General features: G+C 35.2%; 2 non-coding genes across 2 annotated transcripts; both read right to left on the bottom strand.

The window, feature by feature from the left end:
* Positions 1-10,043: 10,043 nt before the first annotated feature.
* TRNAP-AGG (transfer RNA proline (anticodon AGG)) lies at positions 10,044-10,115 on the bottom strand. The gene has a single exon. It is a non-coding gene; the product is annotated as a tRNA-Pro (tRNA).
* Positions 10,116-10,202: 87 nt separating this feature from the next.
* TRNAL-CAA (transfer RNA leucine (anticodon CAA)) lies at positions 10,203-10,286 on the bottom strand. Its single transcript has one exon. It is a non-coding gene; the product is annotated as a tRNA-Leu (tRNA).
* Between the last annotated feature and the right edge of the window lie 7,050 nt (positions 10,287-17,336).

A 17,336-nucleotide genomic window follows, 5' to 3' on the forward strand; every position in this document is an offset into this window, starting at 1 on the left:
GACTATATATTTGGTTGGTAAGAGGGCAGCATATAGGCAAACACAGTAAAAAAGAGCCATCACTTTCATTGGAAACATAGTCAAAATGATAAAATCATTGTCAAATTATATACATAAAAGACTCATACCAAATCTAAGAATAGAGATAAAGTAGTAGGACGAATGTTCACTATCAAACAGGAAAGAAAGCAGTCTCAAAACACCAAAACACTTTAGGATAATTGAACATAGGACTTGGTCTGCAACTCTATCTTGTCTTTTCAATGATGATGAAGGCTCTTGTAGAATTAATTGTGCACTGTATTTCCATCTTTGTTCTAATCCTTAGCTTGCAAGATCACCATGTTTTGGGTATGGGGTGATCATTGTTTTTTTCTCTCACTACTGCTATGGTACTCATTGATGTTGATATTGAACCCAAATCACAATCCTGGGTTGTCCCTTTACTTCCTCTATGACTGTGTAGGTCTTCATTATCATTGTGATCTTTGACTGTAAATGAAAATTTGTGTGTTGTAATCCTAAAGACTGTTTACACATACAATGAACTTCTTGTATTCCTCTCATGAGGACCTCCGTCTTGGCTATTCTATTTAATACTTCATGAATGTGTACTTTGTGACAGTTAAAAATAACTATGACTCCCATCTGAAACTATTTTAAATATGATCTAGCATGGTGATGATGTCGTTGTTTTATTTGAAGTTAATGATGAATGACAATCATTTTCATTGATAAGACTATTGTGATAACATGCACTTCATTTCACTATAAAATATGACTTAGACTATCGTTTACTCCTTTTAATTCTTATTCATAGGTATATATCCCTGTGATTTTGACTGTTGCAACTTATAGCTTCTTTTTTTGTCTTCTAGGCCTAGATACATCTTCATGAAACTAATTCTTTGGAAAGATGCATGTTGTTTTTTATCATGACTGTAATAATCAAGTCTCTTTAAATTAGATGCTTTATAGTATGCTCTCAGACTTAAGCATATCTGCTTCCTCTGCTAGATACCTCCCTAGAACTAGTAAGCTCGTTCTTCGCTGTGTATACGTCCTAGTGTCATGGTAGGGGCAGGGTGGGAGAGCGAGAAAAGAGAAACAAAGGTCGATTGCCCTCCAGGGCATATAGAATTCATGGTGGCAAAAGGGGAAGACTAAACATCGACAACCAAGGCATGGGGGAAACATTAAAAGACTTCCGATGATGTTGACCTAGGAACGACAAAGCATAGGTAGTTATGAAATGTAGTGGATAGCTCAAGCAATGGGTGGGACGCAAGAAATTCCTCATATATGCAAATCAATGAAAGAAGGTGAAGATTCAGCTACCTTGAATGGTGAAGATTCTACCCAAGCAATTCCATAAATTATGCAAATATTATGCGAATTTGAAATTCCTCATGCAAATATTATGCAAATCCAAAGATTCAATGAATGAAGGTGAAGATTTAGAAATTCCCCATATTATACAAATCCAAAATGAAGGTGAAGATTCTACCTCAAATGGTGAGTGTGTTGTTTGATCTTGCCAGGGGTTGAGCTCGATGTGGAAGCCTGTGCGGGATTGCAAATGTCACAAATGAATTGCCCTCTTTTTTTTAAAGTATAATGTCCATTGTCATCGCAATTTTGACGAACGCGGGCACTTTTTTGAAAAAAAAAAATCATTGCTAATGTCTTCTCTGTCGAAACCAAATGTGAAATTATCGTTGGAATTCTGACGAATTCATGCATTTCTTAAAAAAAAATCAAATTTGGTCACAATATACCTTCTATGTCAGAATTATAGACCAAATGTATTAGTGAAAAGAAATGATGAGAGATTGTCTAAGCAGTTCGTGGCTTCCTAGGAGGATAAAAGGGTTACCATGGGGGGTATTTCCTTCGAAATCAATGAAGAGGTGATCGCTCAAGCGACGGGTCTATCCATGGAGGGGAGGAAATGGAAGAAACAAAGCTGCATTTTGGATACCACCAACCTGAACCAGTTTTTCTATGAAGGGGAGAACCCTGTGAAGAGGGCAGGGACTTCAACCGGGAGGAGCTTCCACAATCGTGGGACAAGGTCTGTTATATCATTATGAAATACTTCACTTTGGAAGGACGGTATGGGATCTTTTACTATTATCACCTCCCTTTCCTTAACCATCTTAGAAATAAATATCTGATCTCCATTCCTTTTTTTCTGCTGCACTCGTTGGACTCTAATGTTAAAGATATATCCGAGGCCAAGAAAAAAGGAAAAGACTTTCCCATTCTGCACCAAGGACTCATCTTTCGCCTCTATAATTTCCACCTGGCCCTTTGCCCACCCCACACAATCTCTATCCAGAATGTGGCTAAAAACCATCCCCTAACCATTGCCACTGATAAACCCGATACAAGTCCTCGTCGACTGCTTGAAATTGGCTCCTGCAATAAAAAGAACAAAAAGTGCCATCATGAGGATGCTAGAACCCCAAACAAAGTTAGAATTCAGGAGATTGATTCCGATGTGGAGATTACAGATGAGGCCAACACCCCTCGCCGTTTTGTGAGATTGGCCTCCAAACCCCCTGAGAAATCCTTAAGAGACCCCTCCTCATCCCATGAAACTGGGAATTCCATCCCCTCTGAGAATGTGACCCCGTTTCAGTCTACCTTGACCCCCCACTCTGTTAGCTCCACCCACGCTTCTAAGAGCCCAAAAAATTTCATGATTATGGAGGCTGACCCCAAATCCCAGACAAACTCTCCCTCCCCAACCCTCAGGTTCGATAAGATGATGGTGGCGGAGGAAGTGAGTAGCATAAAGGAGGAAGAGGACAACAACCTGGCAGAGTTGGGTAAGAAAATGGACGGTTTGTTTGATAATTTGCAGGAAATCACCAACAGAATGGAGGCCATGGAAAAGAAGTAGGACGTCTCCAGGTTTTCTTTGAACGTTATGCATTTCTCGACGACCACTTTGTGTCTTTTATAGGAAAGTACTATCAAAGGCAAAGGCAAGGAGGACGATGACTACAGGGCCCTCTTCAAATTTCTCACCAAGGAATGGGCTAGGAAGCTCCTCCTAAAGAGGAGCCATGGAAAAAAGAATTAGTTCGCTCCTATATCTCAGACCTCTGGTTTTTTGTTCGGCCCTAGTAGCCTCTGGGATTATAGTTTTAATTTTTGTTTATGTTTGAACTTATCTACCTATTGCCCTGCATGGCAAATATTTAAAATGTTTATTAAGACTTTTATATAACTGATGAACATGCGTAGAATGATTATTGTTTTTGATAGAGAAAAGTTGAGGGGGCTATAATTTTGTTGTTGCTCTATTGACAATTGGCTTACCACTGTTTCTTTGTTCTGTTCTTGGGTCAACCCCCTTGTTTTGGTTGCTTTTAATATAAAAAACATTGTATTTGTGCTTAAACCTAATTCAAGAATGTATTTATGTCTAGATCAAAAATGTTGAAGAGATAATGAGAAAATAAAGTTGAAATTTAGATTTAAAATTGTGAACACAGTTGAACCATTCAAGAATTAGTTAAAGAAAAAAATAATAGTTTAATAATTATCATTATTATTTTATTGTAATCTTATTGGTGGGATACTTCTATGCATATGGATTATATAAAATTGTAATAATAATATTATTAAATATTATTTTAATCACCTAAAAATTTGCCTAAAAAAACTCATACTAGAAAAGTGGATTAGGGAAATCCGGTAATAATCTAGTAATAACTAGTTAATGAAAATTGGGTGCAACCGATATCAATAGTACTAGCCTGACGACAAGTACTAATAACAAAGATAGAATAAATATGTCAAAGAAATAACATAGTGCATGATAACTTAATAGACATGTGTATAAAATATGATCTCATAACTCACCAACCAAAAGAAAAATATTCACCATGTGCACCACGCATAAAAAATGCAATGAATTAACCATGAGAGCAATAATTTGTTTATAACCAAAGTACAATTATTGTTAAGATGACTCGATTCTTGGATTATTAAAAATTGTTGTTGCATGACTATTGTGTAAACAATGTATATATATAAAAAAATTACAATGACTTCATTGTTCTAAACAAAGACATACAATTCTCTTCCATCTTGGTGTTGAATTTCAATGTAACTGCCATTTTGTTCCATGTGTATGTTTCCGTTTCTCTCTGTCAACCATGTGGGATAGGAAACAATAGTTTAGAAATATATAATTTTTTTTGAAACTTCAGCCCAACTCATAAAATTGGTTCATAAATGTTACCATAAAAAATAAAAGTTTGACATCAAGACTTTTACATGAGTAGTTTAAGTAGCAAATAAATTGTAAACTACTAATGTATGGTGAAGAAAGACAAATACAATGAAAAGTTGTTATAATAAAAATATTTTAGTTATTTAATTTAATATTAATTTAATTTATTAAAATTAACTTATTTAATTCTTAAACAATTCTTAAATTTCTATTAATGTTATAGTTTGTATGTTAATGTTTGTTATTTAATTTAATTTAATTTGAGCTATTTAATTTAATTTAAATTATCTAATTTAATTTAATTTAAGTTATTTAATTTAATTCAATTTAAATTATTTTCTTTAATTTTTTTAATTTTAAATAATTTTTAAATTTTAATTAGCTTAAACTTTATTATGTTGTGGTTTATATTTTGTTAATATCTAAATGTTTAATTTATTATGAAAATGGAATTTAAATGATAATGAATGTACTTAATTTAAATTATTAAAAGTTATTTTTCACTAATCAATTTTTTTTTTTAATTTTAAAAAATCAATTTCATATAATTGATAAATGAAAATTTGAAATTTATAATTTATTAAACATATTTTATTTTTTAATTCTATTGACTAAAATCAGTATTATAAAAATAGATTTTTCGGATTGTCAAACATGAAGTACATTTCCACCAATATTTTTTTTAAAATTAATCACAAACAAATCATGTTTATTAGAATTTTTCTTTGCCCAATAAAAACCTTAATACAAAAGTTTAGGAAACTTAAATTAATTGAAAACTTGGAAACTAGATGTGGCTATTATAACAAGATTTTATGCACTTACATTTAAAATATGTTTTGGAATTATGAAAACAATCAATTTAAAAAGAAATTAACATTTTTTTTTTCCACTTTTTCTCCCATTTTTTAGAGCAAGTTTATTGGCAGATCTTATTGCACATTAATTATATCCTTTAGGCAGCGCTCCTTTGACAATGGCAATTATAGTTTCGAATGATACAAATTCATTTTTATTATATCTAATTAACTAATTTTCTTTTTTTCCTCTTTAACTAAAATGCATGCTTTTGAAATGAAACAATTGTGGGTTGTCTAAAAAATGGGTTGTTTTCATAGTTGTAGAAATTTCATTTGTTCATTTTGATAAGCTCTTTGTTGAAGGGTTAGTGGGTTATCTCAAAAATGGATTTTAGGTAGGGACACTTTCAATTCTTATAATTAATAATATTATATTGTGATTATTTTTGTTATATTTGTTTGGATTGTTGAGAGTCAATCTAATGTGAAACTGATTTACTCTTTTAAATGATCTACTACGCTCCATGAAAAATGAAATACTTTGAAACTGGGAGCTCAATTAGTTAAGAATGATCTCTTTTGGATCTATCATACGGGTTCACAAGCTCTTTTTTGGCTAGATTCTTGGGATGGTCATCCTTCTATCCTTTCTACCCATCCTCACCTTCAACCTCTTTGTGATACTTTTACTGCTATTGCCTAAGACATGTTGACCATTATAAGATTGCTCATAATTGTGAGTTGGCGGCTCGTTTTTGCTGGAAACATTCTTCAGAATAACCGCCATGAGGATTTGAGGAAGATAGAAAAGAGTTGGCACAAATTTTGGAGTCTTGTAAGTGCACCACCTTTGCTGGGACTGATGTTTTGGCTTGGACTAGTACTAATCTGTCTGAAAAGTTTTCTGTTTCTGTAGGTTATGTTGAGCTGGTGCGACAGACTTTTGGGGACATTTAGCTTCCTTGGTGGAAGCAAGTTTGGTATAAGTTCTCATGGCCCAAGTGCAATTTTTTCATGTGGTTGGTGGTCCACAACCGGTGTCTTACTTGGGATAATTTATGCAAGCGTGGTTTTCAGGGTCCCTCAATGTGTGTGTTGTGTCGTAATAGTGAAGAGAGTGTCTCTCATCTCTTTTTCCAATGTTCCTTCACTAGACATATTTGACACTTTTGGTGGGATGTGTGGAACCAATCTTGTTGGCATGTCTCTTCTTTAGTTGAGTGTTTGGTTTGATGGGGCAAGACCCCTGTCAAAACCCGTTTTCTTCAAGTTGCTTGGACTCTTGGCCTTTCTTTTATTATTTGGCATATCTGGTTGGAGAGGAATCATCGAATCTTTCAAGATGTGTTGTTGGGGGCCCACCACTTGTGGTGGAAAATTCTCCACTCTTTGGGAGAAATTGTTTCGGCAAAATGTGACTTGATGAAGGTTGTGGATCCTAGTGATGTTATTTGCTACAACTGTCTCCATCTTCCTCCTTCACAAGGCCAACTTATGAGAAATATATGCAAACACCCTCTTTGAAAGATTATTAGGATGGGGAGGTGGAGACCTGCCCCGTAGGACATTCTCAAAATCCACGAACGGATCTTCTCGGGGAAATACTGGTCTTGCTAGAATTGGTGGAGTTGGTAGAGATAGCTTGGGGACTGTTAAGTTTATTTATTTTTGTTTATAAATGTCATCATACTAATAATTTGATGGGGGCTCTTGCTATTTTATATGCTGTGGAGCATTCTTGTGCTCTTGGATGGAGCAGGCTCATTTGTGAATCAGATTAGCAGGTGGTGGTGTTAGACAGTTCATATAACTGGAAGACAACTGGGGGAGGTGAATCAATTGTCACAGATTATAGGAACATTCATCAATTAATTTTTTAATACCAGAACCCAAAACAATAATACCGGAATAGCAGTTAATCCAATAAAGTATAAACAATAATCATAGAATAAAAGCCTTCCACACAACACCAAGATTTGTACGTGGAAAACCCGATAAAGGGAAAAACCATGGTGTGAAGCCTACCCACAGTCAGATAATACTTCTACAGTAAGTATGTGAATTACAATGAAGGGGCTTTTACTTGCAAGAAGGCCAACAACCTAGAGCACACTGCTCATCACAAAAGGAGCCTCACTGACTACATAGAAATCCATACAACAATCTAGAGAAGTGTTGAACTGCAAAAGATAACATCTCCTATGCCTGAGTACAGTTGCAGTTAAGCTCAATACCGGAGGAATAAATCCTCTTACATAAACCCAGTTCGATCTCCAATGATCGACTAACTCCTCTGCCTGAATGATATTACATTATTCACACATTACATTCCTTGATCATGACCTCTTACATTAACCATGATGATCTACAATGAGATCTTACATCTATATATACAAACCCTCGACCATAAACAATCAGGTCGACCACCAAACAATAAACATATTACATAATTACAAACCATGTCGGCCTTAGACCAAACAAATAATATCAACACATAAGACATCCTGGAAATACATCAATAGGTCATATCCACACGTTACATTAAAGCCGGTCCATAACCTAGATCAATTAGGACCAAGTATAGGTCCACACACTTCAGCAATGATCTTGAACATGATCACCAACAACATCCTGAAACTCCATCAGAAGTTGTACCAACACAACTTATGTAATTCATCAAAGATCTCCACCAAAAGCTCTGCCGGTGAAACCCTTGTCGAAACCAGAAACCAATCTTCTAAGAAAGGAGGATAACATCCAATCACCAGACCAAAACCAACTGACCAAATATGGGTATAAGTATCATGAACAAGCCAATTCCATCACCAGATTATATCGGAGCCTGTCAGATAATGTCGGATCCAAGTTAACCAGAAACCACTCATCCTACTGAGACCAGAAGGGTGTCGGTAAAGCATCCAAACAACTAGTGTTGACATCAATGACAAAACATCAATGCAACACATAACCAATTTCACCAAATGGCCAATAGGTGGTGCATTTGTTGACTCAACAACATTATGCAGATGTTAGTTGGCAGTTAGTTTTGGTTGTTAACCATATTCTCAATTTGTGTGCATCGTTGGATTCTGTTACTTTCACACATATCCCTCGGGAGTGGAATGGAGTAGTAGATTGTCTCGCCAAATGGTCTTCTAATCAAATGCTAAACTGGAATATTGTGGACAAGGGTCAATTACCCTTGGGTTTGCAGCAATAGTTAGATCACTTAGTGGAACTTGATAGGGTTGTTTGATGCCTCTGCTTTGTATTTCTTATTGTTTGAATAAATTTTAACCCCTCTTTTAATTGAAAAATGTTTGGATAAGATCACTTGTAAGAAATATTTTAAATTAAGCTTAGCTCTCTAGTAGTAAAGTGAGGATGTTGCATTGATTTGTAATATGAAGCAAGGAAAGTCCTTAAAATAATATTCTTTCAAATGTAACATGTGATCTTGTATAACTTTAATCTATGAGATATATTTTTGATGAATAAAAGAAACAAAACAAGGGTGCTAACCTATACAAACCCAAGTTGAACAGACCATTAATAGCAAGTCACAAGACCACTGTTAAAAACAAAGGCAAAACAGACCTTGGACAACACACAAGTAGAACAACTAGGAACGTTTTGAAAGAGTGGGAAGAACACCCACCACTTGAGGGGAAGAAATACCTTTATGCCTACGACAAACAACATTCCAAGAAATACCATTATTAGGACCATCATTACAAGTGGGATCAAAGGGGGGAATCCCATGAGAAGGTGTGCCAACACATGGAGCAAAAGGTTGCTACAAAACATGAGCAACATGTAGAGCAGAAGGTTGTTGTAGAATAGGAGCAACAAGAGTAACCATAGGGCCAGAGGAGGCCATATCAGCAACATCCAGGGGGATTGGGGAGACCACAACCACAGTAAGAGGTACAACCTCATCCTAGAAAGAGTCATTAGAATCAAAAACTTTGACAATCAAATGATCACCATTAGCATCCTTCCATCAAGTAGCAAAACTTTTATGATGCAAAAGAGAACAATCCGTAGCTAAATGACTAGTTGAGAAGCATCTGCAGCATTGAAAGGGGATGTCCTCATAATCCAACGATTGGATCCACGATGTATTCCCAACCATTAGAACCACATCCCTTGGGAGAGGCATAGACATGTCAATATCCATTTGAATGTGAGCAAACATAGAATGACTCATAAAGGAAGTGGTATCATCAACCTTCAAGAAGCAGCTGATAGAGTTGCCAATGGCTTCATAACAAGAATGCTCCCAAAAATGAAGAGGAAGATTGGGAAGATGAATGTCCCATACTGGATGCACATTGAGTGGTTCAGTATGAGGGTTGAAAGAAGTTGTCCAAGGTTTGATCGAGAGAGAGTAAGCTCCCCAAACCCACAACTTACTCAACACCAGGTGACGAGCATCAAAAGAAGCAATAATAAAACTACTAGCACAAAAGAAAAACTCGATGCTACTAGCAACCAAATGGCTTTCAAGAGTCACTCACCCAATGAAGTAGATCTAGGAGGGAAGGCCAAAGCCCAGTGAATCTGCACACCAACCCACAATGTTGGTAGAAGGAAACATTTTCCACCACTTATTGGGCACAAACGATAACAAGGGAGGCCTTGGCACAAAGAAGAGGTTGAGATTTCCCTTTGGAAGACTGAGCAATAGCAGATTTGGCCACATGGGCAAAACTCCACCAACAAACATTAACACCCAACACTTGCAGACAATCACCAACCCCATCAACAACTATCGAGCCACCCGCAAAGGGCAAATCCTCCAAATTTGTTTAGGATATGTTAAGCTTAATAAACCCATGAAACGATTTCATCTACTCATTTGTTGGGTAGTGACTACGAAAAAACCATTGGCCTTAAAAAAAAATTGAGAATAACCAATCCACTCTCTTTCCGCAAGCAGAACTTGATTTTGCAACTCACAGCTCTCAATTTATAAATTATTATCGCCAGAAGGGGCATTCCGAGAATTGCACTCGGGACCTCTCGCACCCTAAGCGAGAATCATACCACTAGACCAAATGCCCTTAGTTGTTCTCTCACACGCCATTAGTTTTTGAAATCAGTAAATTAATCTACAGAGAAAAATTAAAAAGCTCTTAAGAGATTCGTATTGTCAGAAGTGGGGTTTGAACCCACGCCCTCGTTAGAGGACCAGAACTTGAGTCTGGCGCCTTAGACCACTCGGCCATCCTTACAGTACCACTGATAGTTAATGCTTAATTATGAAAGATAGATTGGTACGGGAATAAGTTTGTCAAATGTAAAATAAACATTTGTCTAATTATGGAGGTATGAAGTGTGTTAAAAATAATTTTTTGAAGATTTATCAAAACTTAATTCATAAATCTTTAGTAGTTGAACAAAAAATCATTTGTCACTAGTAGAATATTATATTTTTATTTAAAATGTAAGTTATATGCAATCTAGATGAACCAAATACCTATTAGTAATCATAAGTATTTGTTATCGCTAACTTTTATATCCAACACAAATGCATCAATAGTTGACCACAAAAAAATAATTGTTGTAAAAACAACACATAAAATATAACTTATATTCAACACAAATGGACCAATAGTTGAACATTAATTTTTATTGATAATCCTTTACATTCATGGAAAAATACATGGTATTCGTTGTTCTTGTTTCTGGATTAGTCTGTGTATGTTTATTTGCATCAACATTTCAAACACACTTTGTGATCCACTATTAGGATGATAGAAAGCTCATGGAGAAGAAAGATGAACTTTTGCAGATCCAAGGTGGCTATAAAGAGTAGGTTAAAGGAGGGTTTGCACTTCAAACAAGGAGAGACACTAAAGGAAAAAAGAAAACAATGGATATGCAACAATGTATCTTTCTTCTCCATGATCTTTCTATCATCCTAATGATGGATCATACAGTGTGATATGAAACATTGATGAAAATAAACATACACAATCTAATCCAAAAGGAAGGTATTGTGGAAAACTAATTATCTTACATAATATTTATCGTGCTCACCTTTTATATTTGTGATGAGACAAATTATAATTATGAAATACTCCAATGCATATATATTGCTACCCCAATATTGTACACATAGGAATAATAGTTTTTACTATAACAACACCACTTGCTTAAATGGACATCTTATTTTATATGACACATTTATAGTGGATAGTTACGATATTTTATTTGAAACAAAAAAATATTCATTTCACTTGTTAATGAATGTATTTATGTTTTTTTAATATAACATTCATAGTTTCTCACGTGCTCAATTATTAGTCCATCTTGACCAACATTGGTTATTTTTAATTTGCATGTGGACTATTTATTTACAATAAATAGTATAAATATGTGTCAAGGTTGAATATTGTAAGCACAAATGTCTATACAACAATTAGACCCCGTACAACTATTGGCCCCTCTCGCCTAACAAAGAAAAATGCATAGAAATTGTCAAGTTGTGTTTTCTTTCTATTTTTATTTTTCATTGTGTAATATTATAATAGTGAAAACAACATAGTCATCTCCATTTCCTTTATGTTTTAAGTTCATCTGGGTAAGGTTGTATTTTATATATTGACAATTATTTAAGTAGGTCTATTTTGTATGGAAGTTGGCAAATAAGTTTCATAACTTATTTTTATTATCATTATCAACAAGATTGAATGCTAATTCCACATTTTAAGCATTCATCACCTTAGTTTAAATTTGTATGTGTAGAATTGACCCAATTAATTTCAACAGTAATGGATCTAAACATCGAACCTTTAATTAAAATTCCTTTAATTGGGTCTGTTTCATCCCTAACTAGTTATTATGAGCTTACTAAAATATAGATTATTTTAAATTTCACATTAGGATTGTGTGTTTAAAGACTAGTACCATTTTATTTGAATTGGTCAAGGATCATTAAGGATTCATATACAACATCATAGAACATGAAAATTGTATCATTTACTTACATCATCACCATATGTATTTTGCATGGTCCCATTCCTTTTAATATTTGTTCATTGTCATTGAGTTAAACCTCTTAGGTGTCGACGAATGAAGAATCCCCTTACCTATCAAACTATTTGATAATGTTACTAAACATTGAGAATCAATTCCTACAAATCACAGAGGAAGAGATGAATAAGTTAATAGACACCAAAACTAGAGACTCTATATCTATGATTGTAGGTTTAGTTCCACACCCACAAAGATCATTTCCAAACTTGGAGAAGAATTTTTTAGTTCTACAATAGTCATCTAACATGCACTAATTTTTGGCACATTATTGAATTAGTTTGTGCACCTTGAATAGTCAAAATCTATGCCAGCGCTAGAACTAAGTACACTTGTTATATTCATTTCATTTTTGTATTAATTTTAGTCTTTATTACATTATCGTTTATTAGTCCCAACTCAAACTCCTAAGAGTCATAACTATTTAATTATTTCTTTAGGTAAATTGTATTAACATATTTATTTTTGTTACATAAAATGGTGGACCCATATTGCTTACACTCCTTAGGGTTTTGTCCTTTTCCATTAGGGTTTTTTATTTGATTGTATACCCTTCATTTCTTATCAGATTAGGGTATAAATTATTGTTTGTACTATAGGGAAATAAATGCACCTTCAAATAAGGACCTAATTAGATGAAAAATAAATCTAATGAGTTGAGATTGAAATAACTAAAGATTCAAGTAACCAAGAGGAGGGGAAGATAAACAATTGAGAAGGAAATTAATGATTTAGTACATGGCATTATCTAGCATAAGTTGTTACCTATGTTGATTTTTGACCTATTTGATTGACTGCGACATTGCAATAGAAAATTGGAAATTGCAATCGGTATTGAAACGATCCTTTGGAGTTTACTATAGAGTTATGTTGAAACTTGTAAAGCCTCAATCTAGTCTTGGAATGTGTAGTTTTGGTTATTTTCACATGTTTTGATCTTTGTTGGTTGTTCATCTTTGCATATATTACATGATGTAGTTGTGTTTAGTGATCCTATTTAAAAGATGCCTAACTAACAATGATGGAAACTTCCATATACACAACACTATAAACAAATAAATGATGTATTTTGTTACATTGAGCCACATGGAATTGCAATAAAAATTGAAGCCTTAACCAATGACATAAATGCTAGGTATTTTAGATTAGCAAATACTTAACATGAGCCTCCTCTATAACTCATATATGAAATAAGTCACATTATCATCATTTTCAGTGCATATATATTTAAGGCATAAGGAAGCATTGTGCCCAAAAATAAGGATCAACATGAACCCAAATTTTAGTTGACCCCTTCTTTGTTGCAAGCCGTGGGATGTGTTCTTTTATCCACCAATTTAATAAAAATGGATCAAATTTGAATATTTAATTTTTTGTGCAATTTAGATCATAATGAATAAGTTAACAATGATTATCATATTATTACACAACCTCTAGATGATAAGTTTCCCTTAGGTGTTACAACACAACATTAGATACTTAACTTGACCTCTAAGAAAAAGGAACAACAACCATATGACCTTGTGCTATTGCATATTCAAGATTAGGCTTGGTGTAGACTATTGTAAGAATTATAAAGCCAAAATCTCATGTGAACTAAAAAATTAACCAAAATAAAAAATAAAAAGTCCATCAATCTTTTTTGACTAAAGGAATTTTGCTTAACCCTTGAGATGCATATGCATCACATGTCCTAGGTAAAAATTTTGTAAGCTTAGAGCTTGCAAATATGGACTAAATGGTAGACATATTTTTAGTTGGTGTCTTTAACATTGACATATTTTTAATATCTGAAAAAGTTTTAGGACTCTTGAAATGTATATGCATCATTTGCCTTTGGTAGAAAATTCACAAGCTTAGAGTTTGCAAATAAGGAGTGAATGGTAGAGACATATTTTTAGTTGGTGTCTTAACATCAATGAGCTCTTAGAATTTGAACACAAAAAATGAAATAAACTTGCATATTTTCTTGCACACTATCTAGTTTCGTGAGTAAGAACTAGGGTATAGATTAACCCCCCTTCCTAAGAATTGGATTTCTTGAACTCATGCCCACTCCTTGACGATCAAAGTATTTACTTATATTTCCCCCCTCCTTCAAAATTTCTTCTCTTATTTGTGGCATAAGTTTCTCAACACTCATTACAATTATTTGAAATAGTCCAAATTTTCTCAATACTTTTGATCTTCCACATTCTATACTTCTTAGAATACATGTTGCTACCCTTTTATCAATTTTTAATGTCTCATTCTATCACTTTCTACTCCTTATAAAATCATTATTCATGATATTTATTTCAATAATGAATCCTCTTATCACATTAACTTCTTGGATATTCACCTACACTTGTATATTTCCTTAGGGTTTGGTGCATATGTTTTCTTGAATCTCTCCTTGTAGATGTATCTAGAAGAGTTCTTCCAACTCAACATTGTGGAAGGAAATATGGAAGAAGAGGATGAAAAGGCCTCCAAATATGTCAACAAGTTGAACATATTTATTTAGGATATGATATATTTTATATAAGTACATTACATCAATGAATCCTATCATATCACCCTCAAAAGAGAAAAATTGTCTAAAAAACAATTGTAATGCCCTAAGAATTTTCTTAAGATACGAATGGATAAAAATCAAATATTTTATTGAACTACAAATGCAACATTGAGTATGCTAAATTTCAATATTACATGTGCAAGGAATTATGTTACAATACAACAACACACCTCACACACGCACACACGCACACACACACACACACACACACACACACACACACACACACACACACACACACACACACACACACACGCACACACAAGCAATAGACTTACTATATATTTATGGACTCTTAATGACTAATATATAATTATATACTCACTTTGTGTGATATAGGATAATTTTATTATTTTTAAAATAAAAGTCAAGTATAATAGATACAATAATCTTCTTTATCTACCAATAGACACAATGTACCACTGAGAGGGGGGTGAATTAGTGGTTTGCAAACTTTTCTTCTTTATCTATCCTATGTGTGTATATTGGTTAACATACTAAAGCTAATATAACCTACCTGTGTGATAGGGAGGGATTACTTAATGCAATCACACACAAGAGACATCACATAACACCAACATATACGAGGAAAACCCAAGATTGGAAAAACATCGGTGAGAAATGTTGCTGGAGTCTACTGCTCTAATCCAGCCTCACAATGAATTTCTGATTACAATGTTTAGGGCACCAACCCAAGGAGCACCAACCCAAGGAGCACCAAGTCCTGATTTAGGGCACCAACCCAAGGAGCACCAACCCCTGATTTAGGGCACCAACCCAAGGAGCTACAACCACTGCATCGAGCTCCAACTCAGTGGTCTACTATGAGTATATTTAAATACAAAATTAATAGTCTTGTTACAAATGAATTTTGTAACTCTTTTGCAAATCCCTTTACTGGTTCTCTGCTTACCAATTCACAGCTGGTTCTCTGCTTACCAATTCACAACCGGTTCTCTGCTCACCTCATTGTTGCCACCTATCTCCAGATGCAACTTACTCTCTACTGCACCTTGATCTTTGTTGCACCCTTGTCGATTCAGCCTCTTCTCCTTCTCTACCAGTTTTGCTCTCTACCGGTTATCTCTTCTCTCAACTACATTTCTTCTTTCCACCAGTACTACACTCTGTCGGTTTTATGTTTGCCTTCACTGCAATCTTCTGCAACTCTTCTCTGCCGGTTTGGTCACTATTGATTCACTCCTCTTTCAGACTCAATGGCTGACTACCGGTTGCCTCACTACTGCCCGTTGAACCCTTCAACCCGATTCTCTCTCACACTCAGTCTCTCCTCTGATATTCATGGGCACTTGACTGATTTCTTCTCACATGCAACAACACTCTCTCATTCAGCGAAAACCTTCATCGATTTTAGCTTCCATATTTATAAACTAGTTTTCCCGCCAAAAGCCAGTTCAAATTCCAGGCGGTTAGGGTTTCCTCATCAACCTTGTGGTAAGCCAAAACTAATAAGATCTCATCTGATCTAATCACCTAGATTGATGAACTGTAACTCATCTATCAATCTCGCCATTGTCATGCCTTCCTGATCATGCCTTCTATCTTTGCAATCTGCTTTTGACCTGTCAGCGGATTTCTTGGTCGATCACCAAGAATGGTTTTGCGGTTTCCTTCACCTACCTCGATCTTCTCAAATAGTCTATGCTGGATCTCTGTTGTCTTCCTGACATCGAGCCGCAATCCTCTGCTGTGTATCTCGTGAATCACACAGTTGACATAAAAGTCAACCTATCACCATCTACATCACCGCCTGATACTTCACCAACTCAACATGCCGACTTTTGCATGCATGGTACTTCACCTCCACATGGCAACTGTGTCGACATCCACCTCTAATAGATCATCTGTGTTGGTCACTGACCAACACACAATAACGGATTCATCTACCGATTCACAAACCCTGCTAGTTAAACCCTAAACCGGTCTTCTTTCAACCTTGCACCTTACTTTTCTTCCAGTGGAACACTCAACTGATCAACACCCTTTCTAACCTACCTTATGCACATCCTCATCAGATGGGAGTCTTCTGCATTTGCACTTTGTGGCATTACTAGTGGACATACTTACCGGTAAACACCTTGATGACACCATGTCATCAACCTTCAATTGTTTCATCTGAGGCATCTGCATACCGGTTGCATTCTCTATCTACAACTGCTCAGCCTTGCCTTCTTCTTCATCATCCTGAACATCATCTGAATCGGTTTGTCAAGGTGACAACCAATCACTTATTTACTCTTCCTTTGTCCTGGTGGCACAACATGCCAACCCTTTTTGATTCGGTGCACATCTCTGCTTTCATGCACCTGAGGCATCCTTTTGTTTCATGGATAGATCTCGTGTGAGCCTTCAAACACCTTCCTTTAACTCTTCTCTCTTATCTCACAAAACTATGATGCACATTTTGCATAATAGGAGATAAGTTCCAGTTACCGGTGGGAGTGGATCCTTGTCATATGCATCCTACAATGCACTCATGTGGATTCCCTCTTTGTGCAACATATCTTGAAACATTCACATGTGATCTGGTGTGGGGTACACTCACTGCTATTCATCTCTTTCCATGGTGACTACATCTTTATCTGGTGGGAGTCCTACAGTTCTGCATCCACACAACATACTGGTGACTTGTACATCCTTCTCCTCACATGTTGATGTGATTCTAGTA

This window comes from Cryptomeria japonica, chromosome 8 (genome assembly GCF_030272615.1).
Source record: "Cryptomeria japonica chromosome 8, Sugi_1.0, whole genome shotgun sequence".
Taxonomy (NCBI): Eukaryota; Viridiplantae; Streptophyta; class Pinopsida; order Cupressales; family Cupressaceae; genus Cryptomeria; species Cryptomeria japonica.